The following is a 9,588-nucleotide window of genomic DNA, read 5'->3' on the forward strand; positions in this document are numbered from 1 at the left end:
GTACAACACCATGACACTGCTAACCAACGTACTCCACCATGACAATGCTAACCAACATACACCAACATGACACTGCTATCCAACAAACACCACCATGATACTGCTATCCAACAAACACCACCATGGCACTGCTATCCAGCAAACACCACCATGACACTGCTATCCAAGTACACCACCATGACACTGCTATCCAACGTACATCACCATGATACTGCTATCCATCGTACACCACCATGACACTGCTATCCAAAGTACACCACCATGACACTGCTATCCAACGTACATCACCATGATACTGCTATCCAATGTACAACACCATGACACTGCTAACCAACGTACTCCACCATGACAATGCTAACCAACATACACCAACATGACACTGCTATCCAACAAACACCACCATGATACTGCTATCCAACAAACACCACCATGGCACTGCTATCCAGCAAACACCACCATGACACTGCTATCCAAGTACACCACCATGACACTGCTATCCAACGTACATCACCATGATACTGCTATCCATCGTACACCACCATGACACTGCTATCCAAAGTACACCACCATGACACTGCTATCCAACGTACATCACCATGATACTGCTATCCATCGTACACCACCATGACACTGCTATCCAAGTACACCACCATGACACTGCTATCCAAAGTACACCACCATGACACTGCTATCCAAAGAACACCACCATGGCACTGCTATCCAACAAACACCACCATGACACGGCTAAAGTATCTACAGTAAACCACCATTACACTGCTATCCAACCTACACCACCATGATACTGCTATCCAACAAACACCAACCATGACACTGCTATCCAAAGTACACCACCATGATACTGCTATCCAACGTACACTACCATGATACTGCTATCCATCATACACCACCATGACACTGCTATCGAAAGTACACCACCATGACACTGCTATCCAACAAAAACCAACCATGACACTGCTATCCAAAGAACACCACCATGACACTGCTATCCAACAAACACCACCATGATACTGCTATCCAACAAACACCAACCATGACACTGCTATCCAAAGTACAACACCATGATACTGCTATCCAACGTACACCACCATGATACTGCTATCCAAAGTACACCACCATGACACTGCTATCCAAAGAACACCACCATGACACTGCTATCCAACAAACACCAACCATGATACTGCTACAGTATCTACAGTAAACCACCATGAAACTGCTATCCAACCTACACCACCATGACACTGCTATCCAACAAACACCACCATGACACTGCTATCCAACAAACACCACCATGATACTGCTATCCAACAAACACCAACCATGACACTGCTATCCAAAGTACACCACCATGATACTGCTATCCAACGTACACCACCATGACACTGCTGTCCAAGTACACCACCATGACACTGCTATCCAAAGTACACCACCATGACACTGCTATATAAAGAACACCACCATGACTCTGCTATCCAACAAACACCAACCATGAAACTGCTACAGTATCTACAGTAAACCACCATGACACTACTATCCAACCTACACCACCATAATACTGCTCTCCAACAAACACCAACCATGACACTGCTATCCAAAGTACACCACCATGATACTGCTATCCAACAAACACCAGCCATGACACTGTTATCCAACCTACACCACCATGATACTGCTATCCAACGTGCATCACTATGATAGTGCTATCCAGCGTATACCACCATGAGACTACTATCCAGTGTACAGCACCATGACACTGCTATCCAGTGTACAGCACCATGACTCTGGTCTCCAACATACACCACCATGATACTGCTATCCAACATACACCACCATGCCATGATACTGCTATCCAGCGTACAACACCATGACACTGCTATCCAGCATACATCGCCATGATACTGCTACCAAAGATATACCACCATGACATTGCTATGCAACCTACACCAGCATAACATTTCTATGCAACGTACACCACCATGACATTGCTATGCAACAAACACCACCATGATACTACTCTGCAATGTACACCACCATTACACTGCTATGCAACATACACCACCATGACACTGCTATGCAACGTACAACGTACATTGGGGTGTACATTGTATAGTAGTGTTATGGTGGTGTTTTGTAAAGATTAATGTGGGGGCAGTGCCAATCTCTGCAACCCCAGGATAACTAGTAGGTTTTCCAACTTAACGCAAAGGGAAAAGAATTGAAAACAGGAGAGTATCTCCGGCTCTGAGAAGGGTACTTTATTCAGTAGATCAAAACTTCATTGTGACACATCCACTATGCAAAACTAGTCCCTTACTATCCATAAATGGGAGCCTAGAATATAGGACTGTTAAAGATACAGTAATATCATCACTTAAGATATAAGTGGTCAAAAACCCTCTTACCCAAACATGAAATATGGGATGCAATTGGCATGTCGAGCCATTTTGGGGATGTGTCTCAGCATGTGATTGTGAATTTCTACGCAGTTGTAAAGGCTCCAGCAGCTTACTTCCGACAAACATTCTGAGCAACACAGGTGGAGCACAGTGACAGACCATACAGTTTATACACAGTATATACTAGGGCTGGTGATGATACTCTTTCCCCATCACTGAGATGGGGTTGCAGATGGGAGCAGTGATGCTACATAAGTGACAGAAGAATTTATTTAAACAAAGTGACAGTGATGTGAGAGAGAAAGAGAGTGCGAGCAAGAGATAGATAGAGACAGAAAAGTGGAGAACAAGAGACAGAAGAGGGAGCTAGAGAAGTATAGAGAGCTAGAGAGTGCAGGTTCCCTTTGTTAATACATCACAGGCTCTCACTAATTAAGAGTTATCTCCCTGTCCTATCAGCAATTACCCCTCACTGGAGCAGCCCTCAGTTAACCCTCAGTGAGGCTGCTGCACTCTCTCTTTCTCTTCTCCATCGTCCAGGGGCAGAACTATGGGAGACAATGGAGGCGCCTGCCACCGGGCTCCAGCTCTGAAGGGGCACCCTCTTCATTGTCAACACATTCACCTCACTTTGGGCTGTATGTACCTGGAGTGTACCGTCACGGCCACCCAATACATGGCACCTCTTCCCAGCACCTGAGAAACCACCATACACTAGTGGAGAGCTACATGTCAGCTGCTGCCTTCATCTATCTATAGCCTGTCTGCATGCGCATTTCTACATTACAGTGACAGCGGCTGTGACGGGGGGGCACCAAATTATAACTTGCCTCTGGGCGTCTGGGATGAACTTACGCCACTGCCATTGCCAGCTATATTTGGGTACAGAAGGAACTGTCCCAAACAACAGAAACACCTGGTGGGAGTAAAGGACAGTTAATGGCTTGTAGAAGGGTTTAATGCCTTTGACATCTTTGTCAAAATAGTGGAACTCCGCATCATCACGTCTGACAAAATTATTCCAGGGTTATCATCACAGTCATTCACTATGTCAGAGACATGGACCAACTTCCACCTGATATGCTTCAGAGCAATGATGTTGGGGAATGTGCAGATCACACTAGGAAGAAGGACTATGGCTGGCACTCAGCATAGAGACAACAGTGAAGCATAAGCTAGATCAGTTAACTAAATGTGAGATATCTTGATCAAAAGTAGGAAGTGTAATTGTTGTTTCCCTGTAGCCTATTCAGACTCTTTATTACTGCAGTTCCTGCAGCCTGACAGCTGGGAGAGCATGGAGCTGTCAGCCACTGCTATAAAAAGTATTTGAAATAGATCCAGAATGGAAATACTGAATAGTGGTCTGAGGGCCTGATTCAGCACAGGACGCGATTCAGTCCTTGCAATTATGCTAATGCAGCAGGAGGCGTCATGCATTACATATCCGAGATGCGTCCAAGGATGCAGCATCAGATAATCTGCTATAACATCGGCTGGCTAAGTGATCCATGGGGTCATGCAAGCCAGCAGCCGCAGATTCAACAAAGAGGCCAAGAAATCTCCATCAGCCATAGGAGATCCTGGCCTCTTCCCTCCCCCACTATGGCAGCGACACACTGTCTTTGCCCCCACCCTGTCCACAAATGGCAACAGACTGTCAATCACTGACAGTCTGCTGCCGCTCTGCGTGTGATCACGAAGGACCTGTACTGCACATGCGCAGTAAGGGTCCGCCGCCTGCGCAGATTCCCGACCATCCCTGACTCAACTCTCGCTGACAGCTCTGACTGCTATCTCTTCTCATGTCAGTGATGACAGTGATTTGCAGCAACACAGCACAGTCCCCCACAAAATATGTCTTAGCTAGCAGGAGTTATATTAAAGTGTTAAATATATTTAAATCATGTAACCTATCAACAGTGGTTTTCTTGTGTAACTGCAGCAGGACAGTAACGAAAACATGGTGCGGGGTAAGACTCTCCTTACCCTCCTGCTGGGGCTTATGATTCCATTCCACCTGTCACTGGGTCCACCATTCACACTGATTCTGGCCACAAACTAAACTGCTTCTTTTGATTCAGGGGAAAGGAGAAGCAGTTTGTGGCTGGGATCAATGGTGCAGAATGGTCATTTAGCAAACACCATACCCCACTTATGGCTGCCCTGAGGACGGTGTTATCCCTACAAGGCACCATGGCTCAGATTTAGCAATGAATGATATTTTTGTTATTGTTATTATTATCCTTTATTTAAATGGCACCACAAGGGTTCCGCAGCGCCTCACAAAGAGCATAAACAAATGAGCAAAAAAGAAAATAGCAACTTACAGCACAAAACAATGCAGGACAAGGACATAGTTTGTAAACATTGCTGAGTCATAACACTCAAAAGCAGCAGGGCATCTGCTACCAAGTGTTAGGTGCCCTTGTGGGGAGTTTGGAGTAGATGATCGTATGAGTAAGGGAAGGAGAAGCACATGAGGGAAGAGGGCCCTGCTCGTGAGAGCTTACATTCTAAAGGGGAGGGGCAGACAGACAGGGGTGACACATATGGGGTAGACAGTGAGGAAGATGCATGGAGCAGTAGGTTAGGGTGAGAGCTGTAAGGCTTTGATGAAGTAGTAGGTCTTGAAAGCTCATTTTAAGACTTGTGAGAGAGAGGTGGAGAGTCTGATAAGGAGAGGGAGAGAGTTTCATAGGTAGGGAGCAGCACAGGAGTGGGAAGAAGTAATCAGTTGGCAGGATAGGTAACATGCATTTGTTGAGCAAAGTGGGCAGGAAGGAGTGTGAAGTGAGATGAGATTAGAGATGTAAATGGGAGAGGATTGGGTGAGTGCTTTGTAAGTGAGTGTAAAAACCTTGAATTGGGTACTAAATTGGGTACTAAATTGGGTACTAAAGGGGAAGGGGAGCCAGTGTAGGGCTTATTGGAGAGGGGAGGCAGATGTAAAACATTTGAGGAGGAGGATGAGCCAAGCAGCAGCATTGAGGACAGATTGGAGTGGAAAGAGGAGGGAGTCAAGGGGGCCAGATAAGAGGTTGTTGCAATAGTCCAATCTGGAGATGACCAGTGAGTGGATGAGGGTCTTAGTTGCCTCCAGCGTGAGAAATGGCTTGATCCTGGAAATATTTTTGAGATGGAAGTGGCAGAACTGTGAGAGATACTGAATGTGTGGTTTGAAGGAAAGGGAGGAGTCAAGTATAACTCCAAAACAGCGCACTTAGTTGTGCCATTAATAGATAATGAAATTGTGAGCAGTGAGGTTATGCAAGAGGGTGGGAAGATAGACATATTAAGTTTAAGTAAGCGCTGGGACATCCAGGAAGAGATAGCAGAGAGGAAGTTGGAGATATGAGTGAGGAGAGAGGGGTAGAGGCCAGGTGAGGAAAGCTAGATCTGTTTATCATCAGCATAGAGATGATATTGTAGGCCAAACGAGCTGATGTGTTCACCTAAAGAAGATGTATAGAGGGAGAATAGGAGAGGTCCAAGAACAGAACCTTGGGGAACACCTACCATTAGTGGAAATGGGGGGAGAGAAGACATGAGAGGAGACATAAAAGGAACAGTCAGAGAGGTAGGAGGACAGCCAGGAGAGGGCAGTGTCACATAAACCAAGGGAGTGAAGGATCTGCATGAGGAGAGGGTGGTCCACAGTGTCAAAAGCAGCAGAGAGGTCAAGGGGAATGAGCAGAGTAGTGGCCCTTAGATTTAGCAGCAAGGAGGTCTTTGCTGACTTTTGTAAGGGCAGTTTCCGTGGAGTGGAGAGAATGAAAGCTTGACTGAAATGGGTTAAGCAGGGAGTGGGAGGAAAGAAAGGTGGTACAACATGCTCAAGGAGTTTGTAGACAAAAGGGAGGAGGGAGATGGGTTGGTATTTGGAGAGAGTGTTAGGATCAAGGGTAGGTTTATAAGACTTGGGAAGACAAGGGCATGCAGGAGGGACAGTGCCAGATGAACAAGAGAAATTGAGAAGGTGGGCAAGATGGGAACAGGCAAGGGGAGAAAGGCAGGGGAGGAGGAAGGAATGGATAGGGTCAATGAGGGAGGTGGAAGGGGTGAAGGATCGGATGAAGGCCATGACTTCCTCTCCAGATACAGGGGAGAAAAATGTCAGAGTTACTAATCTTAAATGGTGCTCTAACCAATAAGCTCCTGTCATTTTTCATACACATGGCAGGAGCTGGTTGGAGCACCATTTAAGATTAGTAACGAGTGATAACAAGAATATCACTCACTGATATATCTGGGCCTATATGTTGAGTTTTTTAGCAGTGGTTGCTCCGCACCCAGGGATTCTGGACTGATAGGGGCAGCCCTGACAGTGATGGCCTGCTGCCCAGATGATACTGCCACCCAGTGTCCGCCTACTTATTGTTCAGCTGGGGGGCAGTTGGAAAAAATTAAACATGTTTAGCTACCTTGGCTGTTACTTCACTATTTTGTGAGTATGCATCTGTCATTCAGGTCATGTCATTAATAAGTGTCATAAAGTACTTGAATTCACTGACTGACTCCACCTCCATTGGCCCAAACACATCTGTATGTAATGTCGTGGCTGTTCAGCTCTGGTCACTGACTTGTGGAATCAGCAGCATACTTGCTTTCCCATTATACAATTTTCACTGTGAGCCTCTCAGGATTTTCTATAGATTATCCTGTCACTATGCCATCCACTAACTTTTGGACATTATCATATCCCAGGTGATATTATGTTCTATGCCTTAGCTCCATTTATTGGTTGAGGTCAGCATTCACCATTGCATAACACTTTGGTGTTAAGTGCATAAAACTATTGGCATCCCTCTTTCATTTTGCACAACACATTGCCCTTTTTCAAACTTATCTTTGAAACCTTTTTTTCTTAACACATTTATGATTATCAGATGGTTCCCTGATCTAGCACATGTAACACATCTTCAATATCGGTGATTACTGTCTCACCTTGAATTTTAAAATGGACAGTTATTAACACTGCTTCTGTAACACAAATTTTTCTGACATTCATAGTATCATACATCCTTAAAAATTCGAACCAGCTTTTGTTGCAGCTGAAGTGTCTTGTTGCTACTGAGTCCATGTACCAGCAGTATTTGCTGTGACTGTCGCCTACATTTAGGGCTGACTCTCATGATGTAAACTCTCACCAGATGTTTTCCCATTTGAACATACAACTTGCCCAATGTAATAGAGTGAGAGTTTGACACTCTCAAAAAAGTGGTTTTAATAGGCAAGTTGTAAGTGTCATTTTGGGAAAACAAGTATAAATAGACATTTAAAGCACATTTACAATAAATAAAAATGTAAAAAAATATTTCTGACTTAAAAAACACAATAATATGTTTACCCCTAAAAATAGTCTACAGTACATACATGTTTGTGTAAAACAATATTACACTAACCCATATCAGCTAAAATGTACCCCCTAAATAGTGTTCCTCCATGTAAGTGTTTTAAATCCTATCTACCTTAATGTACACCCTAAGTATTGTACCTACTTATATATACAATTAAAACACACGTTAGCCATAAAAATAATACTTAGAAATTAAGCTATGTTAAAAGAAACACAAACACAAATGTTTATTTAAACACTTTACTTAAACAACAAAAATATACTAACAAATCCAAATAAAATAAAGGGTCTTGTCCTCTCCCTGCCCCTTTTGGTGGTCTGGAGGGAGCTGGCGGTTAATGTCAATGGCCCTTCCGGACTGTTGTTTGGGCCGCCAGCTCCCTCTGCAGGGCCACAAATGCCTGTGTCTGTTCCTGGATGGCCTGCATCTGTTCCTGCATCACCTGCAAGTGCTCCGTGCCACTTTTGAGTGCTCCCATGTTGCCTGGGATCGGTCATGGGTAGTCTGTGTTAATTCCATCAGGCGACTGTTGATTTTGCAGGCCAGCTGGGTGTTAGTGCCCTGTGCCACCACTGTTGTCCTATTGAGCCTCCACAGCTGCAGCCCAATGGAATCCATCTGTTGGGTCTGCTAGTCCATGAAGCGCAGCTGGTGGTTTCTAAAATTGTGGAGTGACATGGAGAGCTCCTCCACACAGGGAACACTGGCCTGTGGGGTGGGCAGTGGTGGCTGTGGTTGCTCTGGTGGTGGCATGGGTAGCATAGGCTTCTTGGGTGATGGTATCCTCCTGTCCTCCTCTCTTTGTCAACTCTTCAGGAAGTCATGGCTGCCCCAAAACACTGAAACTACTTCTCTATCTCTCACAAACACCTCCTCCTCTCAAAATCACCTACTACCTCAAAGGACAAAATGGAGGATCAGTGTTTATATAGGGTATGTGATGCTTAAATCAGGGGACTTTTGGGTGTTACTACAGTAGGTGACTTTTTAACATACTGTGCAACTCTAATAATGAAACTTGCATTCCGGTTAGTCTAAAATTCGGATGTTTCCTGGTGTGAAATCTCACAAAAAGTCGCATGAGGAGAGTTACGTTTGGGACTGAAAACTCGGACTCAATTACACTTGAGAGTTGCTGAACAATTGAGTTTAAACTCTCACAAAAACTCGGACCCTATTACATTTGGCCCTTTGTGTCTTACTTACTTTGGTGATTAAGGCAGTACTTCTAGAAGTTGTCTCAACAGGTACTTGCTCCTGGAGCTGCAGCAGCTTGGGCTGGACAATTTCTGTTGTGAGCTTGGTAATAAAAGACTCCAATTCAACTACCACAAAGTCAAATTTTGATGTAAGATTCTGTAGTATTGCCATTGCAACCTTCTTGTCATCCACTCGACCTCCTATTGAAGTAAATTGCTTTAATATTGTCAATATTTTGTATATATATTAATTAATGTTTTTAAATTCACTTAATTTTGTTCCATACAAAGTGTGCATCAAGTTGATCCTTTTCTTTAGACCTCATAAGACATTTGCAAAGCTATCCACATTTCAGGTGCTGATGACTTTGCATGCATTATAGAGTATACATGTTACGATCCTCTAGCAATTGCTAGGACCGAGATGGAGGTGTTGGAGATACGTGGCACATCGAAGAAAAAACACAAGAAGTATAGTTAAATCATGGCAGTTTACTAAATAAATGATATGATGGACCAGTGAAAATACAACATGTCAATGGTGCAATAAGGAGCTGAAACCATAGGACAGTCAATAGAATATACTGTAGGTTTATAATCCAAACTAAAGTTGTT

This window comes from Taudactylus pleione, unplaced genomic scaffold (genome assembly GCF_031769625.1).
Source record: "Taudactylus pleione unplaced genomic scaffold, aTauple2 ptg000120l, whole genome shotgun sequence".
NCBI lineage: Eukaryota > Metazoa > Chordata > Amphibia > Anura > Myobatrachidae > Taudactylus > Taudactylus pleione.